This window comes from Oryctolagus cuniculus, chromosome X (genome assembly GCF_051225735.1).
Source record: "Oryctolagus cuniculus isolate XC-2025 breed Fujian yellow rabbit chromosome X, ASM5122573v1, whole genome shotgun sequence".
NCBI lineage: Eukaryota > Metazoa > Chordata > Mammalia > Lagomorpha > Leporidae > Oryctolagus > Oryctolagus cuniculus.
Window position 1 is genome coordinate 129520388 of NC_142888.1, and position 21905 is coordinate 129542292.

Genomic DNA, 21905 nt, shown 5'->3' on the forward strand with positions numbered 1-21905 from the left:
TCCCGCGGGGGTGGCGGGGCTGGGGGCCTGGGCAGCTTTGCAGGGCTGGGGCTCGGGTTGTTGCTGTCTCCGCTGAGCTCCCACGGTGCCTTGCCGACTCCTCCGTCACAGGGCTCGGCATGCTTGTCTGTTTATGTGTCTGTCTTTCCAATGAGCCCTCCAGGCCGGAGAGGGCAAGGGGCACGCTTTGTTCCTCTCCCTGTTCCCAGGACAGACACAGGCCAAGCGCACAGAAGGACCTCCAGAAAGCCTTGCTGAACCACACGGCGGCCAAGCAAAGATTCTAAGAGAGCTTCGTGTTTTTGTATAAGGAGGGAGGGGATTCCGTCTAGCCAGGGAAGCGGAGCTAGCCAGCACGGGGTACAGAGCTGGTGAGATCTCCCACACAGTCATACAAACACTGATAAAACATACACCCAAGTTGTTTATAATGCATGATCAACACTTAAGAGATCCCTTTTTTTGTTACAAAGGGGAAATGTCACTTTACAACAGAGGAGTTCTACTGTTGCCATCTTAACTCCGGCATCAATGCTAGTATCCCTAGTAAACACAGCCAGACCTTGTGTGCCTCCCAGTATGATGTAATGCGAAGCACACAGTGTTTCCCATGGAACATTCAGGCAAAAAGTCAAGCCATGAGCGCTAACTTTTAAGCTACAGAAAATATGAGGACAGAAGATGAAGTCAAGCACGCACCAGGAAATAAGCCAAGCTAGAGCTCTAGACAATCCACAACACAACTGGCCTGATGTTTACAAAAAGTTGGAGTCATGGGGGGAAGGTTCTAGATTAAAATAGAATAAAAAGACATAAAAATGCGGTGTGTAATTCTCAATTGAATCTTGATAAAAAAAAAAAAAAACTAGCTGCAAAATGTAGTTTAGGGGCAGACATTTGATTCAGCAGTGAAGTCTGATTTGAGTCCCAGTTGCTCCACTTCTGATCCAGCTTCCTGCTAATATGTATGCTGGGAGGTAACAGATGATAGCTTGAGTACTTGGGTCCCTGCCACCCATGTGGGAGATCCAGGTGAACTTCCTAGTTCCTGCCTTTGGCCTGGCTCAGCCTTGGCTATTGGCAGCCATTTGGGGAGTGAACCAGTAGTCAGAAAATCTCTCTCTTTCTTTTGTCTCTGTGTTTCTCGTACTCTCTTTCTGCCTTTCAAATAAAATGCAAGTAAATAATCTTAAAAATTAGTTTGAGGGCCGGTGCTGTGGCGTAGTGGGTTAACGCCCTGGCCTGAAGTGCCGGCATCCCATATGGATGCCAGTTTGAGACCCAGCTGCTCCATTTCCAATCCAGCTCCCTGCTATGGCCTGGGAAAGCAGTAGAAGATGGCCCAAATCTTTGGGCCCCTGCACCTGTGTGGAAGACCTGGAAGAAGCTCTTGGCTCCTGGCTTCAGATTGGCACAGTTTTGGCTGTTGCAGCCAATTCTGTAGTAAACCATCAGATGGAAGACCTCTCCCTCTTTTTTTTTTTTTTTAACTTTGATTTAATTAATATAAATTTCAAAAGTACAGCTTATGGATTACAATGGCTTTTTCTCTCCCATAACTTCCCTCCCACCTGCAACCCTCACCTCTCCCGCTCCCTCTCCCTCTTTGCCCCTCCTCTCCCTGTGTAACTCTGACTTTCAAATAAAAATAAACAAATCTTTTAAAAAAATTAGTTTGGGGAGACAGCACAATGGAGTAGTGGGTAAAGTCACTGCCTACAGTGCTGACATCCCATATGGGCTCCTGTTCGAGCCCTGGCTGCTCCACTTCTGATCCAGCTCTCTGCTACAGGCTGGGAAAGCAGTAGAAGACGGCCCAGGTCCTTGGGCCCCTGCACCCACGTGGGAGACCTGGAAGAAGCTCCTGACTCCTGGCTTTGGATAGGTACCGCTCCAGCCATTGTGGCCAATTGGAGAGTGAACCAGTGGATGGAAGACCTCTCTCTCTCTCTACCTCTCCTTCTTTCTCTCTGTAACTCTCACTTTCAAATAAATAAATAAATCTTTAAAAATTAGTTTAGAAATCATTTGTGAAATTTGAATCTTCTAAAGTATGAGAATGATATTATAGTAATGTAGGGGGATGTCCTTATTTTTAAGAAATGAATATTCAAGTAATTAGAGGCAAGATGCCATGGTGACTGCAACTTATTTTGTTTTGTTTTTAAAGATTTATTTCATTTATTTGAAAGGCACAGTTACAGAGAGAGGTCTTTCATCCACTGGGTAGCTCCCTAAATGGCCATAACAGCTGGGGCTGGGCCAGGCCCAAGCCAGGAGCCAGGAGCTTCTTCTTTGTCTCCCGCATAGGTACAGGGGCCCAAGCACTTGGGCCATCTTCTACTGATTTCCCAGGTGCATTAGCAGGTACGTGGATTGAAAGTGGGGTATCATGACTTGAACCTGCCAATAATTGGGATGCTGGCATTGCAGGTAGTGGCTTAACTGCTGCTCCACAATACTGGCCCCTGCAACTTATTTTGAAATGGTTCAGAAAACTAATAGAGGAAATAAGTGTGGTTTTTAAAAGCCCCATCACTAATACCTAAATCTAGGGTATGGGTATTTGCATACCTATTATAAAACTTTCCCTGTATTTCTAAAAAAAATCTTACAAATTATATGTGTGTGTGTGTATATATATATATATATATAAAATACACACACATATGTTTTCCAAACTCCAAGAAAAAACACACAAGGGATTCCCCAGGACCCTAAATTCAGAGAAATAGTAAGGCCAGAGCAATAAGTATAACTTAATGCCGGAGCAACACTTAGGGAATGTGAACCTGATGTAAGTCCCAGGGTCTAAGCACTGAGCACCAGGCATAGCAAAGAGCCATTTTACATCACATATCCATGGGCAGCGGAGTGAGAACTGAGTCCCTTGCTTCGAGGTCAGATCCTTTTCTTCACAAACTAGAAAACACTCAAGCCTCTATGAGAAGAGATGAGGAAGCTTAATGTCCATCCAGGCTTTAGATGGGTGCTGTGAGACATGTTCCCCTTGGGCAATTTCAAACTTCTCACGGACACGGGCAGAATTTATGTTAATTGCTTGGGGGAAGAACACAAGTCGAGACATGATTATAAAATCTGGTCTAGAACCATTGAACCGCTGGGCCCCTCGGCAAAAGAAAGCAGCAAGGCAGTCTGTAGTGACTCTCACCGAGCAGGGCACACTGTCCCCAGCGTGGTAAATGACCCTCACCAAAGATGCCCTCACTCTAAAATAAAAGTTTCAGACCGCACATGGAAATCAATGTTCATGAGGGATAATCAGCAGACACAACAGAACCATCACCCTAAAATCTGGGCATAACAGAAGAATCTGAAAGAGACAGAAACTGTATTCCAAATGTGTATACAGTAAGTGCAGAGATAAAAATAGGTCACAGTGAAAGAGTAGGACAATCTGATCAAAGAATTGAAAAAGAACCCCAGTTCTCCTCAAAATGAAAAGTGTAGTTATTACATTTAAAACCTCAGCAGATGAGATAAGAGATGGGACACTGCTGTAAAAACAAAGAGTAAACAGAACGACAGAGCTAATGAAAACGCCCATCAACAGTAGACTGGATAAAGAAATTATGGGACATGTACTCTACAGAATACTATACAGCAGTCAAAAACAACGAAATCTGGTAATTTGCAACAAGATGGAGGAATCTGGAAAACATTATGCTGAGTGAATTAAGCCAGTCCCAAAGGGACAAATACCCTGTGTTCTCCCTGATCAGAGACAACTAACTGAGCACCAAAGGGGAAACCTGTTGAAGTGAAATGGACACTATGAGAAACAGTGACTTGATCAGCTCTTGTCCTGACTGTTGATGTATAATGTAATACTTTATCCATTTTAGTGTTTTTTTTTTTGTTCTAGTACTATTGGTTGAACTCTGTGATTAGCACACAATTATTCTTAGGTGTTTAAATTTTAACTGAAAAGTGATCCCTGTTAAATATAAGAGTGGGAATAAGAGAGGGAGGAGATGTACAATTTGGGACATGCTCAATCGGACTTGCCCCAAATGGTGGAGTTAGAAATGTGCCAGGGGATTTCAATTCAATCCCATCAAGGTGGCATGTACCAATGCCATCTCACTAGTCCAAGTGATCAATTTCTGTTCACAATTGATCATAATGATAGGACTAAGAACCAAAGGGATCACATAAACAAGACTAGTGTCTGCTTATACTAAATGAAAGAATTAAAGAGGAGAGAACAATCCAACATGGGAAGCAGGATACACAGCAGACTCATAGAATGGCAGATGTCCTAAACAGCTTCTGGCCTCAGAATCAGCCCTTAAGTCATTCGGATTTGGCTGAAGAGCCCATGACAGTATTTTAGGCATGGAAAGCTAACACACTCTAGAAAAAAAAAGAAGACCTAAATGGAAGATCTCTGCGAGTGAGATCCCAGTGGAAAGAACGGGGCCATCAAAGAAGGAGGTACCTTTCTCTGAAGGGAGGAGAGAACTTCCACTTTGACTATGACCCTGTCAGAATAAGATCAAAGTTGGCGAACTCAAAAGGCTTCCATAGCCTAGGCAGCTCATGACTAGAGCCTAGGGAGATTACTGATGCCATAAACAAGAGTGTCAAATTGTTAAGTCAACAACAGGAGTCACTGTGTACTTACTTGTCATGTGGGATCTGTCCTTAGTGTGTTGTCCAATGTGAAGTGATGCTATAACTAGTACTGAAACAGCATTTTACACTTTGTGTTTCTGTGTGGGTGCAAACTGATGAAATCTTTACTTAATATATACTAAATCGATCTTCTGTATATAAAGATAATTGAAAATGAATCTTGATGTGAATGGAATGGGAGAGGGAGCGGGAGATGGGAGGGAAATTATGGGGGGGGGGAGCCATTGTAATCCATAAACTGTACTTTGGAAATTTATGTTTACTAAATAAAAAAATGAAAAAAAAAGAAGAGGTATAAAGAAGCAGGCAGTGTAAAAGTGTTGTTAAGACGTTTAGAGAGTTGGGGTTGGTGCTGTGGCTCAACAAGTTAAGCTACTGTATGCGGAGCTAGCATCCCACATGGGCATCAGTTAGAGTCCTGGCTGTTTCACTTCCAATCCACCTCCCTGCTAGTATGCCTGGGAAGTCAGTGGAAGATGACCCTGGTGCTTGGGCCACTGCACCCACGTTGGAGACCTGGACGAAGCTTCTGGCTCCTGGCTTCAGCCTGGCCCAGCCCTGGTTGTTGTGGACATTTGGGTAGTGAACCAGTGGATGGAGACCTCTCTCACTTCTCTCTCTCTTGCTGTGGCTCTTTCAAATAAATAAATCTTTTTAAAAAAAGAAATTTGGAGTGTTGAATAAGAACAGCCAACAGCCAACATATCTAAATAGCAAGCCAGTGGGAGGGGATAAGATATATATATATCATATATAATAAGTGTAACTGTTATATATATAATATATAAAATATATATTATATGATATATATCTGTTATATATAACTGATATCTATAATATATAACATTATATATTATATAATATAAGATATAATATGTCTTAATATATGATATATATATAGAGAGAGAGAGAGAAAGGTGTAATATTTGAAATTAAAAAGTCAAATGTACATGTCTTCAGGTGTAAGAATCACACTGATGAAACTTCAGGGCATTGAAAGAAAAAATAAATATTACCCTCAAAGAAATGATAATTAGACTGAATAAAGACATGTCACCTAAAAATTGATGCTGAAACATAGGCGAGTATCTTCAGTGCATTACGGGGAAAAATTGTCAACCCTGAATCTCATACTCAATTAAATTATAATTCAAAACTAGAGCAAAAATAAATACATTGTCAATAAAATAAACTTCAATAAAACACAATATATAAAAATGATCATATACTATGACCAAGTAGGATTTATGTCAGAAATGTAAGACTGCTTTAATATTCAAAAATCTATCAATGTAAATCACATTAATGAAATAAAGGAAAAAAAAAGTGATAAACTCAATAAATTCAGAAAAAGCACTTGGAAAATCCAACATCTACTCATTATTCAAAAGCAACCTCCCCATCTCAGCGTACCACAAATAGAATTCCCAACCTCTGGAGTTCACATTAATAATGAACATTCACACACACTTTGCTTTACAGTTTGCAAAGCACTGCATACACAGGCTCTTATTTGATGTTCTCAGCACCCCTGCCAGGTATAGAGACCCTTTCTCAAATTACATAAACAGAGGTTCGACAGGGTTAAAGGATTTGGTCAAAGACATGTGATTTATAAGTAGAAGGCCTCTGGTATTTTGGACAGCCGGTTCATTGCACTGCCTGGATGTCACGTTGCCTGCAGCTGCACAATACTTGCTCCATGAAAGTGACGGTCGACCTAGCAAGAAGAAGAGAAGGATTGTATCTCTTCTGAAGATGTCTTTTGCTGAAAAAAAAAATACCTCTTTTTTAGAGATTTATTTATTTATTTGAAAGGCAGAGTTACAGAGAGATTGGGAGAAACAGAGAGAGATTTTCCATCCAGTGGTTCACTCCCCAAATAGTTGCAACTACCTGGGCTGGGCCAGGCCTAATCCAGGAGTCAGAAGCTTCATCTGAGTCTGCCACAGGCGTGTAAGGGCCCAAACACTTGGACCATTTTCTGCTGCTTTTCCCAGCTGCATTAGCAGGGAGCCGGATTGGAAGTGGAGCAGCCAGGACTCAAACCAGCACCTATATGAGATGCTGGCACTGCAGGTCATGGCTTTAACCTGCTGTGCCACAGTGCTGGCTATGGAACCATAGCCTCTTTTTTTTTTTTTAACAGGCAGAGTGGACAGTGAGAGAGAGAGACAGAGAGAAGGGTCTTCCTTTGCCATTGGTTCACCCTCCAATGGCCGCCACACTGTGGCTAGTGCACCGCACTGATCTGAAGCCAGGAGCCAGGTTCTTGTCCTGGTCTCCCATGCGGGTGCAGGGCTGAACCACTTGGGCCATCCTCCACTGCACTCCCGGGCCACTGCAGAGAGCTGGCCTGGAAGAGGGGCAACCGGGACAGAATCCGGCGCCCTGACCAGGACTAGAACCCGGGGTGCCGGTGCCGCAGGCGGAGGTTTAGCCTATTGAGCTGTGGTGCCGGCCACCATAGATCCATAAATGGATCTTTTTAGAATTCTTGCAAGTCACACAGTTCTCCCTTACAACCAATCAAAATGAAGACTACTTCAGCAAAGTTTATTCCCTCTCATTTATTTGTTCGTGAAGAAAGACAATACCTTTATCAGAATCCTCCTTTTATTGTCCCATTGCATCCATCTGATTTAGGAAAAACAGAGCATAGATGCTCTCAAATCTATAGTTTATTTTGCCAAATCATTGCTTTTCTCCCCTTTCCATCTGTACTTTTAAACTGACTCTTTAGGCCCTCTTCTCCCTTGTCATCTTTTTCTAGATTTGGTATTTGACAGTTTTCGACCTGGAGCAATTTTTGCACATCGATCAATCATTAAATATTCTGAAATTTGCTTTACAAGTCACATTCCTAAAAGCAGCAATCAACTTAGCGTTCATGTGGCATGAAGTTTTAGCAAAGTGGTAGCATATATGCCACCACATACGCCACATCAATCCCAAGTAGACTGAGGGAGTGAGACCTCCTGGCACATTGGGGAGCCTCAGTTGGACAAAGTTGGAGAGGAGAGAAATGGACAGCAATCCACGGTGCATGCTTTTCCTGCTATATAATCAAGGCGTCACAGTTATTTCTGCTTTTATGCTGATACTCTTAATTTCTTCCAAAGGTGAGAAAAATGGACCCCCTCCCCCTCCTCCTGTGCACACTAGTTTCTTTTCTTAGCTTCCTGTTGTGGGGAAGGACAGGCACTACCCTTGTTCCAGTTCAAAAATTTAGAATCTCTGCGTCATCTTTTCTGTCTCCTTTCATCCCTCCTTCCCTTCCTCACTCTCTGTTTGCCTCTTTCGCTCTGTCCTCCTGTCCCTGTCTACTCTTTTCTTTTGTTTTATCCATTCATCATGCACATGTTAGGCATTATGTTGCAGGCGCATGGAGATCAGGCAGAGCCATGCTATTAATTTGCTCTCAGACTACAGGTGAAACGCACGAGCAAATAGACAGTGATGCTATGATATTGTAATGTTGTGTGCTCTGGCAAAGCAGAAGGAATTGGCAGAGAGCAGATTAAGGGTTAAGGGAAAGATGAGGCTAGGGATCCCCACCAAGCAGGCTGTGGAGTAAGCACTAAAGCTGTCCCCAGCTGTTCACCCTGTCAGTGTCTGCTTCTGATCGCCATGGGATGGGCACAATGGTAACCTCCGTGGGAATTCCCAGGATGAGTAAGGCAGAGTCCTGCCTTCTCAGGGCTCAGACCTCTTGAGAGAGTAGCAGGGACATACACAACAGGGGTCCCTGGAACAGTGTGCCACAGGAACCCAGGGAACACAGAGGTTCATTCCTCCTGGAGGACTATGAGAAGCTCGTCGCCTATGAGGTATCTCAGCTTTCTCTTTTGATACTGCAATATATTTTCCCACAGTTTAGTCAAAGGCTTGAAGAAATAGAAAAGTGTACTTGATTTGAGAAAGCCTCTGTTGCTCGTTCTACGGCAACACTGTTGTTTAACTTAGCTCCTGCTGCCACCTACCCTCTCCAGCCTACACATAGAAATCAAGTAAACTTCAGGGATTGAGAAACACAGAGCCACCTTCACATAGCGGCTCCTGTGAGTGGGCTCTGGGGGGAACTGGAGGGGACTATCAGGGCAGTTGAAGCCTTGTTACAGGGAGAATCTTTAGAATGGAACTTCTCACTCTGTTACTTATCTATCAAGTAGCACCTGTAGACTTCTTTGTCTCTTGTCATTGTCTTGTCCTTGAGGGGACCCTAGTGATAGGTGCTTTTCCAGGTCAGACGAAATAAGAATATATTGGGTGGGGCCAGCCTTGTGGTACAGCAGGTTAAGCTGCCACCTGTGATGTCAGCATGTCGTATGAGTGCCACTTCAAGTCCAGCTGCTCCATTTCAGATTCAGCTCCCTGCTAATGCTACTGGGAAAGCAGGTGAAGATGGACCAAGTTCTTGGGCCCCTGTACCCACATGGAGTTCTAGCTCCTGGCTTCAGCCTGGCCCAGCCCTAGCCATTTGAGGAATGAACAAGTGGATAGAAGATTCTCTCTCTCTCTCTCTCTCTCTAACTCTGACTTTCAATAAATAAAATAAATTCTAAAACTTATTTAGTACAGCAATGGGTAACTGGAATGGTGAGAAGCCAGTACGGCATGGCTATCAAGAGATGGGCTTTTGAGCTTCACGTAACTAGACACAGATCCCAGCTCCATTCCTTGACCTTGGGTAAATTGGTTGACTTCTCTGACTCATTTTCCTCATCCATGAAATGGAGACATCAGTGTTTATATCAGGCAATCTTTGGAAAATTTGCTAAGACTCGTGCAACATCCACAGTAGGGTGCATAATGCCCAGTATGTACAACATAGTGCTGTCATTATGAGGATCATGCAAGACTTGGAGCATAGCCACCTGAGCCTTTACTTACTCAATTCCCACATGGCAAAGTAGCCAACAGACATTTTTTGCACTAGCAATACAACTTGCACATGTCACACACTCCTTTTCTTTGCTTCCCTATGAGTACTCTCCTTGTATGATCTGACTCATCCTCTCTCATGGTTTCAACTGTCATCTATATTCTCAGACTCTCAGATCTTTGGTTTCAGTCTAGACCTCTGGCCTGAGTATTCGGGTTCGTATACTCAGCTGTTTTCTGCTTATCTGGACTCATATGTCCCTTAAATATATGTCAGGTTGAGATGCAGCGAACATTCTCAAGGAGATTTCAATCATAGGGAAATTTTACTTATTCTCTGAGACAACTAAAGGAGGCTTCAAGGAGAAAATTGTGTGAGTCAAGCCTTTAAGTAAGGGTATGATTTCAATTCAATGTTGAGAGGAGAGGGGAAGCAGTCAAGTGAAAGACCGATGCATGGAGGCAGGAAAGCTTCAGGGTAGACCGGAGTGAGCCAGGTGTGCTTCTGGACCTTCAAGTCTTCTTTCACAATGTGTTTTCACTCTCTAGTAAATCCCCAGCTTCCGATGACTTCTTCACATTGCGATGAGTGAAAGTTGCAAAAAATCATCCCCGTCTTGCCCTGGGATGTCTGGAGCCAGACTGGAATTAACTAGTTCCTCCCCAGCTGTGGTTCCCAGCCTAAGGACCTCATAGATGGCTCCATATTCAACCACAGGCCACACGGCCACAATCCCACCTGGTCTGATGACACCAAAATAAATAGTGAGGACTTGTCTCCATTACTTCTGATTCTCACCAGGATCCGTGGAATAAATGAATGAATGTGCAATATCATCTACAGATGGCACTCAATAATCCTTGTTGATATGAGGGACTCCATTTTGATAGAAATAAACATGGAAACTGAGTTTTATTTCAACGAAAACACTTCACCTACAAAGTGAGAGGCAGACAGCCTGAGTGATAACCACAATTGTTTACTGCTTGCTGAATAAGTACCAAAGATGCCCACCCTCTTACGGTGATTGTTATGGCCTCAGGTACAATGGCAAACAACTGATCCTAACAGTACATGCATAAGTCACTTGCAAGTGTTAAGTGGTAAGATTTATGTATTTATTTGAAGGAGAGAGAGAGAGAGAGAGAGAGAGAGAGAGAGAAGAGAGATATCTTCCATCTGCTGGTTCACTCCCCAAATGGCCACAACATCTGGGACTGGGGCTGGGCCAGGCTGAAGTCAGAAGCCTGGTGCTCCATCTAGGTCTCCCACATGGGTGGCAGGGGCCCAAACACTGCAGCCATCTTCTGCTGCTTTTCTAGGTACATTGGCAAGGAGCTGGATTGGACGTGGAGCACCTCAGACTCAAGCTGGCACTCTGATATGGGATGCCCTCATGCAGGCAGCAGCTTAACTCACTGTGCCGTAACAAAGTCCCACAAGTATTTTCGAACTGTTTGAATTCAACCACACTATCCAGCACTTTGCAAAGAACTGGCCAGTTGGTTAGTGGGACAGACCAGTAATTCTTACAGGTACATTGATGTTTCAAAGACAGAGAAGATGCAGAGGCAGAGAAAGTCCATGGCATTTCTTCCAAGAGGGAAAGATCAGTGCTGTCCCTGTTGGATAAGTACACAACAAATTATTTCAGTGCTCCACCCGTACCTTACCATACCCCCAGGCTAGATTTAGCTTGGTTAGCTACTCCAGGGGGTGGAAAACTCCCTGCTGTCAAAGAGTTCAAGCCAGGCTGGATAGCTACATGGTAAGGACTTGATGCGGACATTCAGGCATCTGAACATCCAAAGGGAGTGATTGTAGTTTCGAACGATCAATTGCGCACTTGTGAAAATCTCAGAATCAAGCTTGTAATCAGGACCACCTGTACAGTGATTATTAGGTAGCCTTTTTCAGGGCCACACACAAGCTGAAACAGGGATTCTGGCAGCAATTAGATAAATGGGGGGATTCTTGTGTGGCTTAGGCCTTAAATCCCTTGCGATCTCACTTCTTGAGCCTTTTTTCTCTAGTACTGTGTGCTTGTTTTTGTCCTTTTCATTCGGTGTACATGGGAGCAAGCAGGGCTGAGCAGGCAGGAAATTAGAAGATTGGGTGCTGGCTTTAAGGTTTACTTACGCCTTGAGGGCCTGATTCCCCAGCTGCTCATCAGTCCCCTGGGCATGCTGCTGGCCTAATGCCCGGGGTTTCATCAAGAGAAAAATCTATTTGGTAACGAAAACTGGAGTGCTATCCACAAGTTTTCCATCTGTAAACTGGACATCTCTGCCATTTGGAAATGTTTTCAGGGTTTCGAGTTCCCAGAACTTGCGCGGCGTGGCTGGTGATAATATGAATGTCCTCATCAGCCTACCTCTTGTGTCCCAGCTGGTACCTGCAGCAAATTGCTTTGCTAACTTCCTCCCTGCTTCCCATCTTTTCTCTCTTCTTCCCTCACTCCCCCTCTCTTTTCTTCTTCCTTCTCCTTCTCTTTTCACCTATGAGTATTTCCATTGAATGTCAATAATTGGTTCCTAGTTTTCTAACTTTTTTTCACTCCATTCTTTTTTCGTTCTCAGACTAAACAGGAGAGGGAGGAGGAGGCGGGGTGGGAGAGTGGGTGGGAGGACAGGTACAATGGGAAGAATCACTGTGTTCCTAATGTATTTATGAGATACGTACAAATAAAAAATAAAAAGTAATTTCTTCCTTATTTTATTCCTATTCATGCAGGCTGCTGTCCTCTTACACCATGGTATGAGGAAATTATCTTAGGAGTTCATCAATGACATTTTCCTGCAAGGTAGTGCATGGCGAGGACCATCTTGAAGCCTTCAAGGAATTCTGCATAGTCGGTCCAGCAGTGTGGAAACGTGGGTACTACTTCTTCAGACTTCAGTATCTTCCAGCTTACTGACCTTCCCTCAGGTATGTATAATTTGCTGCTAAACTGACACATTCAGCTGTTAATTTTCAGTAACTGTATTTTTCAATCTTAGAATATCCATTTAATTCTTCTGTATGATTCTCGGTTCTCTGCTCATAGCCTCTATTTTGCCATGTGACTTCTTGGGTCTGTTCATCATGGTTATTTTTAAAGATCATGTCTGCTGTCTCTTGGTTTTTAGTTACCTGATTTTGTTTTCTGCTGTGCGTGATACTCTTTAAGTTTTATTTATTTGAAAGGCAGCCACAGAGAGAGAGAGAGAGTAGACAGAGATCTTACAACTAGTGGTTTCCTCCCCAAATGCCCAAAACAGCTAGGACTGTGCTAGGCCAAATCCAGAAGACAGGAACTCCATCTGAGTCTCCCACATGGGTGGCAGGGACCCAATTACTTGATCATCACCTGCTGCCTCCCAGGGCACGAACTAGCAGGAACCTGATGCAGGCAGCCTAAGTGGCATCTCTAACTGCCATGCTAAATGCCTGCCCATTGATAATTTCTTATTAAATACTGAACATTGTTTATGAATATATGAAGAAGTAATCTGAGGAGCTGGCTGATTGGTATTCTTAAAGACAGAATTTGGGGCCTGGCTTCTCTACTTCCAATCCATGTCCCTGCTAATGCACCTGGGAAAGCAGGAGAGGATGGGATGGCCCAAGTGCTTAGGCCCCTGTACTTGTGTGGGAGACCTGGATAAAGCTCCTGGCTCCCTGGCTGTGGATCAGCCCAGCTCTGGCCTTTGTGGCCATTTAGGGAGTGAACCAGCAGATGGAAGATTCTCTCTCTCTCTCTCTCTCTCTCTTTCTCTCTCTCCTCTCTCTCTCTTTGCCTCTGCCTCTCTGTAACTCTGCCTTTCAAATTTTTCAAAGAGAAAAAATAGAGAATTTACTTGAATTCTCACAATGTAGTATGGTAGGAGCAGGTGATCTAAATCTAAGGAGTGCTTGAACCAATTAAAAACTGGGCTTCAATCTTTGAGAGCATTGGCAACCTTCTCGTTTCCTCCTAAATCTAGTTGTAGCCCTTTGGGGATCTCAACTGAAAACCTGCTTACCAGATCTCCTCTCGATTGGCCCTGATTGCCAATGTTAGTTTCTCCAGCCTCAAAGACAATCAGAACCCTGCTCAGCCTCTTAGCCACTGCTTGGAATTGGCATAGGCCTTGAGGACAAAAGTGGTACCAACTGAAAAACCAGGGACATTTGGGGGCCTCCGGCAACTTCTTCAGTGGCCTGTGAACCAACATGGCTTTGGGCTCAGGCTTTCCAAGCCTCCTTTGCTCCTTTCCTGCATTGCTTGAAGGCATCCAACCCCAACACTGGCTTCCAGACCTTGTCATGCTGGAGTCGGGGGACTGAATGGAGCTGAGGATAGCTCGCAGGACCTGAGTGCTCCTAGCCAGGGAGTTGGGTTGCAAAGCAGCCGCTAGGCATCATCCTGGAGGGAGCCCCCTGTTTTGCATGGTTCTTTTGCATTCTGTGTACTACAGAAGGCTGGGAGGACCTGGGTACTTGTTGGGCTGTGTATACTGTGTGTACAGGTGAATTGGTGGCTGCAGTGACAACGGCCAACTTCCAATAAAGTCATAAGTCTTTAAAATTAAAAAAAAGTGGTGCCAATTGTCAAACTGTCAGGTTTATCTCTCTGTGTGCCCCTTCTGTTTGGCACCCCGGTCTCTTAAGTGCTTGTCGGATTGGTAGCTCTACAGTGTTGTTAAGCAGATGTTTTCCCCTTTTTTCCCCAGCTCTTCCAGTTGTTCTCAGCTGGAAGACTGATCTTCGACAAGCCATTCTGGCATTCTCTGAAGTGAAGAGCTTCCTATGTCCTTTTCACTTGATCCCAGTAATCTTCGGTGATTTTACGAAACACAAGAGGTCTTCAGCTCATCTTGACTCTTTTCTGCCAGAGACTTGGAGTAAACCACTTCTCCAAGAAGCTCAGGCAGGTTTGGGTGAGAATTAGCATCTACAGACCACAGGCTGTGCAGTAGGAATGTCCTTTGCTACCAGGCTGCACTGTCTCTTTGTCTTTGTAGTGGACACAGCTAGGAAACAGCTAGGGCCTTTTAGAACTCCAAAATTGAAGAGTTCAAACTGAACATTTGAATGAATGAGAAAGAATATAATACATTTTGCTGAATGCTTTTTTATTTTATAATATCTCTTTTCTCTTGTGCTGAGAATATTCCTAATAACATTTACATTATTATTTACTTGATGTATTCTAATGTGTATGCCTATGCACATATTCATAATTTGTTTTATTCTCTGTGTGTTAAAATAATAATAATACCAACAAAGCTGATTTCAAAAGACTGACTGTAATTTAATACTTCTTTCTGTTTCTTTGTCTTCAGCATGTATTCCACCAGGGATATGCAATCCAAACACTGTTTCAAAAATCTTCAAATTATTCTATTCTGTACGATTATGCCATCAACTTGATATACAGATAGGTTTGCTTATTTAAATTTGTATTCAAATTTAAGGGGGATTTTTTCTTTGATTTAATTTTGCTTTAAAATTATATAAAATATTAACAGGTATAAGTCAAAAACACAAAACAAAAAGATTTTGAGATTTAGCTTCCATCTGTGTCTTCTCTCTCCATTCTTTATTTTCTCTCTGTTCACCTACAGGCAACTGCTTTCTGTTGCTTTTCCAGTGATTCTTTCACTATTAAGTTTTGAAAAGACACACACACACATATTTGTATGTATACATCCACACTTCTTCACACAAAAGCTTTCCTCTTATAGACGTTCTTCTGCATCTTCCCTTCTTACTTGGCCGTATGTCTTCAATAGATATCATCGTCAAGACCCTCCTCATTTATCTTTCAGTTCAACATTGTATAGCTAGACTTCAGTTTATTCAACCAACTCCTTACTGATGGACATTAGGTTGTTTTCGAACATTTGCTGTTGCAGATAGTGCTGCAACAAAGAGCCTTGCATATTCAGCTTCATATCTTCTGGATACATTCACAGACACAGAATTGTTAACTCAAAAGGTACGTGAATATGCAATGTGGCTAGATATCACTAAATTCTTCTACATAGATACCATGCCATTTAAACACAAACCTTTTTGAAGCACAAACCTGACCTGTCAGAAATTCTGTGGGATTTTTGTGGCCCTCAGGATGAAATCCCACCTCCTCATCGAGGGCTAAAAGACTGGCTGCGAACTTACACTGTCAATCCCTTGCTCACTATGCTGCCTGAGGGCGCTCTCTCTCTCTCTCTCTCTCTCTCTCTCTCTGTCTTCCTCATATGCTGGAACCCCTTTTTCCCTTTCTTTGCTGGCTTCCCACTGACTCTGAAGGACTCAGTTTAGCTGACACCTATTCCCAGCCACTGTCCTTCCCCAGACAAGGTTTGTTGCTGTCACGACTCCTGGGACTCTCCTGATCGCAGAACCCACCCCTGCATGCAGGGACAGTGGCTTCTCAAAAAGCCCCTCCCCCACACTGGACTGTGACCTAGTGGAAAGCGGGGGCTGTGCCGACTGCAGAAGGGCCTCAAAGGGCTTTCCGCAGAGCAGTGACACACTTAGGGCTCTGCTGCAGATTGGGGTTTTGGGACTGTGTGTGGAAGGACTAGAGGGAGCCAGTGCCTAGACAAGGAATGAGTTGCTGTTCGGAAAAACAGCAGTGGGGATAGGGAGGAGGAGGATAACAATTTGGGATTCATTTTGAAATTCCACATAGACTTAGTGATGGTTGGGTGTGGCACCTGAGCGAGATGGGAGAATTGAGGCTGATTCTGTTTTTCTTTTTGACCAACTGAAGGAGAGAAAGAGGAGAATGAGACCATTTTTAAAAAAGATTTATTTATTTATTTGAAAGAGTTACGCAGAGAGAGGAGAAGCAGAGAGAGAGAGAGAGAGATCTTCCATCCGATGGTTCACTCCCCAGATGGCTGCAACAGCCGGAGCTGTGCCGATCCGAAGCCAGGAGCCAGGAGTTTTTTCCAGGTCTCCCATGCGGGTGCAGGGGCCCAAGGAGTTGGGCCATCCTCTACTGCTTTCCCAGACCATAGCAAAGAGCTGGATTGGAAGAGGAGCAGCCGGGACTAGAACCGGCACCCATATGGGATGCTGACGCTTCAGGCCAGGGCGTTGACCCGCTTCGCCACAGCGCCAACCCCAAGGAGGCCATATTTAAGGACAATGAATTCCATTTGGACACGCTGAGCCTGAGGTGCCCATGGAACATCCCAGTGATGACAATAAGCTATCTTTCGGCCTGTGGTGTTCTGTGCACTTCACACATAACAAATAACACATAGCAAAGCAAATTTACTGTGGCCTCTTGGAAATCCGGAAGCCACACATGGCCACTACAGCCACCATCTCAGCTCCCCAGGTGGATGTCTAATAGGCATCTCAAGTTAAACCAGGCCAAAACTCATGTCCTCAGTGCCAAGCACATTTGTCTGGAGTGGCAGTGAAGAACTCTGACCTTGAAGTAGATAGCCTGGGTTTGTAACTTTACCATGACTTTGGCAACTCGGTCTTTATGTCTTAATTTCCCACTGGAAAAATGGGCATTGATAATAGTGGTACCTACCTCATTGGTTTGTTAGGATGCTTAAATCCATTCATGTACACAAAGCACTTAAACACTGCCTAGCACAGGGGGAATCCTATGTATTTTTCCCAATAGCGCCCCCAAAGCCACTCCTGGTCAGGCATTCCTTGGCTATACTCATAACAAAACTTACATTCCATCCTTGATGCTTCTCTTTTTCCTCACTCTATAAATCCCATTCATCAGTAAGTCTTAGGGCTACTTCCAAAGTGTATAGCAAGTGCAACCAACCTCAGCTGTGTTCATGACTTGCCTGGATGGCAGCAACAGCCTCCTACTTGCTCTCACTCACTCAACTCCTGTGCCTCTCTGTGCACTCTTTTGTCGGCAGCCAGAAGAAACTTCAAAGCAGTTCTCAAAGACAGCACTGACCCGCTCGTCCCTGTTGCAAGCCCATTCATCTGAGGACCTGCACATGGAGGCATCCGGCCACAGGTCAGATTCCAGCCTTCTTCTCCTGGACCCCTTTGCATCCCTACTAGCACGCACACTACACTGGCAGCCACGGTGAAGCCTGCAGCTGGTGCACTCCTGAGAGCGTGCCAGATCTTCTTATGCGTTGCAGTCTTCCCCAAGTCTCAGCTGCACCAACTCACTGCACGGTAACGTTGGCAAATCTTCACATTGGCCACAACTTTCTAGTTGTCACTGAGAAAAGACATCACACAGGGACGCGCACTTGCTGCAGTTCTCAGCAGCGTGTTTCCCACATGTTCATTTTTCATCAGCTTTCCTTGCACTGTGTCACGTCGAAAGTGGAGATGGTTTCAGATCTCCAGCTTTCCCTTATCCGGCCTGCTTCTCGAGGTCAGCGTGCAGATGATGGGGCACGCTGGTGGCTTTGGGGATCAGCGGCCTCTCCCTGCATCCCAATGCCCAGGCTCCTGGCGCCCCACAAGGACCTGGGTGCCCAGAGAGCCCCTGCTTGTCTTTCCCCAGCCGGCACCCTCGGGCAGCTCAGAACAGCTCTGCAGTGCCACCCAGAGGCTGCCAGTGCCAGGCGGCAGAGAACATTTTTTTGTCCGAGCGCAGCCTTGCGGGGATTTCTGGGCTCTGGCTGGGACTTGACAGGCTGGGAAGGACAGTAGGCTCAGCTGTACTTGCAGGTCATTTCTGGGTGTGCGGTTGAACATTCAGTCCGCCCGGAGTCTGTCTCCGGTAGCTGCCTCCCTGCGGGGCTCACGCACTCCAACTCAGAAAGTTCTAGAAAAACCCTGGAACCACCAGAAACCTTTAAACCTAAGGCAAGGGTTTACACAGCAGAGTAAGTCCTGTCACACACCCAGGCACAGGAGCCATTCAGTAGATGAGATAAAGAGCATTCCTTAGGGAAGCCGAGCAGTGGGGCCATCAGTGCGGGCATTGGGACAGCTGGCTAGACTTGCCCACCTCGCCCCATGAACTCCAATCACACTCTGAGGGATAAAGAGTGCCATACCACACCAGCAAAAAGTAGCAGTAACTGCTTGTGCATGCTTGCAGTGGGCAGCTGATTCTAAATGCAGTACCGGGGCCAGCATTGTGGCATAGCGGGTAAAGCCGCCACCTGCACTGCCGGCATCCCATATGGGCGCTGGATTCTGTCCTAGTTGCTCCTCTTCCAGTCCAGCTCTCTGCTGTGGCCCAGGAAGGCAGTGGAGGATGGCCCAAGTGCTTGGGCCCTGCACCCACATGGGAGACCTGGAGGAAGCACCTGGCTCCTGGCTTCGGATCAGTGCAGCGCACCAGCCATGGCGGCCATTTGGGGGGTGAACCAACGGAAGGAAGATCTTTCTCTCTGTCTCTCTCTCTCTCTCTCACTAACTCTGCCTGTCAAATAAAAAAAAATTCGTACGTAACCATACAACCAAAATAACATACTGGTAAAACCACCACATATAAAAAAGACAGCCATTAAAGCCCTTACTATATAAGGAACTGTTACAAATCAATAGCAAAAAGACAAACACTCCATTGGGAAAGTTGGAAAAATACATACAAAGCAACTCAAAAAAGGACATGTTACTGAGAAATCTTACGAAACATTTAGCCTTAGTAGTAATCAAGGGAATGATCATTAAAATGTGAGACTACATTGTTTCCGACTCCTGCAATGGACAAAAACCCCAGAGCAGAACTAACCCAGGGAGGAGGCAGCATGGGAACTCTGGCAAGGCCTTGCTGGATGGCAATTCAGTGTCACAGAGTAAAAGCCTTCAGAAACATTGCACATCCTTGTGCCCACTGGTGTCACTTTTTAGACTTTATTGTAAGGACACCATGTGTGCAAAGGTTTAACCACCCGGGAATATTTGCAGTAGCCTTATTGTTAACAGGAGTGCAAAAAGGAATGACTCAAGTAAGTTTACATTTAAAATAAAACAAGGGTGTTGTGGTGCAACGAGTTAAGCTGTTGCTTGCGACGCCTGCATCCTGTATCACAGTGCTGGTTCAAGTCCTAGTTCTTGTCCTCCTGATCCGTGCATCCTGGGGGGCTCAGGGGATGGCCCAAGGACTTGAGTCCCTGCTACCCAAATAGGAGACCTGGATTGAATTCCCAGATCTAGGCTTTGCCTTGGCCCAGCCCCAGCTATTGCAGGCATTTGGTAAGTGGACCAGAAGATGGAAGATATTCTCTCGCCCCACCCCCATCTCTCTCTCCTGTCTCTGTCACTCTGCCTTTCAAATCAGTACATAAATAAGCTTTAAAAAATAAGATTGAAGGGGGCTGGTGCTGTGGCGTAGCAGGTAAAGCCTCCATCTGCAGTGCTGGCATCCCATATGGATGCCGATTCGAGTCCTGGCTGCTCCACTTCTGGCCCAGCTCTCCCCTATGGCCTGGGAAGGCAGTAGAAGATGGCTCCAAGTCCTTGGGTCTCTGCACCAGCGTGGGAGACCCATAAAAAGCTCCTGGCTTCGAATTGGCACAGCTCTGGCCATTGCGGCCAGTTGGGGAGTGAACCAGCAGATGAAAGATCTCTGTTTCTGCCTCTGCTTCTCTCTGTGTGTAACTCTGATCTTCAAATAAATAAATAAATCTTTAAAAAATAAGATAAAGGTAGACCTTTGGGGAGTGGGTATCCTGTATCCTGCTTGGGTTTGTGTCCTGGTTGCACTTCTAATTCCAGCTTCTTGTAATGCATGTTCTGTGAGGCGGCAGCTGATCTCTCAGAGGTGGGTCCCTATCACCCACCTGGGAGATCCAGACTGAGTTTCCAGCTCCTGGCTTTGGCCTGGCCCAGCTCTGGCTGTTGTAGGCATCTAGGGAGTAAACCAGTGAATGGAAGATCTCTGTCTGCCTTTCAAATAAGTAAAAAATTAAGTAAATAATTTTCAAATATAGTTGTATTTTTGTCACCTTGGAAAGGTGTCATGCTATTTTGTTAGGCAAGAAAAGCAGCTTACAAGAAAATTGCAAGCATAACATAGTTAGCTTTATGTAAATAAAAATGATGCATGTATTACATGGATTAAAAACAGATTAGGTTATGTAACAAAATGCAGTGACTACATCAACAGGGGAAGGCGAAATAAGGGATATATGTGACTGTTTGGCTTTTTATTTTGACTTCTGGATATTTTCATTTCAGCGCAGAAATACCTTTACTGGCTCCTTCATTCTTGCACTTCCTTAGATTTTGTCTTTTCTTTTCCTTTTTTGTTCTTTATAACTGACAGAAAAATTTTACAGATTTATGGGGAATCATGTGATAATTACAACAGTAGTACAGGCATGTTGTGAAAAATTCAAACCAGGCAGAAGTGTATACACAGAAGCTTTCCCTCCCACCATTCCAGTCCCCAGAGAGGGATACTATGGGCAGGTGGGTGTGTATGCATTTCCAGACATTTGTGTGCACTTATAAACATATGCACATATGTATATTTTGATATAAATGAGGTCACACTAAAAGCTTTGTGCTTTAACTTGCTTTGTTCACTAAACAATATGTCAAGGCCATCTTCCCATGTCAGTACATATAGATCTACCTTATGGTTTGAAAAAACATGTATGCTTTCCAACAGCTGCATATTATTACCTTGTGCAGATACATCCCAATCCTGATTTTCTGATTGATTCTAGAGGGCTGTCAGGGTTTGATGAGGTCCAGAAAAATGGCTCACTCTGTGCATTAAGCCTGTGATTATAAAGTAAATTGAAAGTATGTGATTGTCAAAATTAAAGGGAAAAAGAAAGGGAGGAAGGAGAGGGATTGGGGAGGAAGGAGAGGGATTGAAGAGGGAGGAGGGGAGGGAAGTGTGGTTATCTGCTTAGAATTGCAGCTATGAAGCACGTGAAATCTGTTCTCTTTATATTAATAAAAATGGCTCACTCCGTGATTAAAGAAAAGCAGGCCAGAGATTGGGGAATTTCTGGTGTGTTTGTCCTGTCCAGGTCTCCAGACTTGGAGAGGAGACTGCTATCAGAGCAGAATTCTGAGATGCCAGTGACATTTAGAGAAGAAAAAAAAATAGAACTAAAAATAAAATCAATCACAACAAGTGTCATGGCATTGAAAGAAACTGTCTTTTTAAAAACTTGTCATAAACATTTATTAACTAATTCCTTTCTTTTTCATGTGGCCATTCAGTGTACATTATTTAGTAAGAGGATTGCCCTTCCCCACTGTGTAATTTTAGAGACTTTGGATTCTGTCCCATTGGTCCAGGTGTCTATTTTTATGGCAGTTCTGTAGTGCTTTGATTAGTATATCTTTATTATGTAGTTTCAAATTAGGACGCTTGCCGTCTTCAGCTTTGACGAAATTTCCCTGTAATGTCCTCCTCCCCATTCAAGTGACCTGCTCTCGGAGTACGACCTCCTGAGTCTGGCTTTGA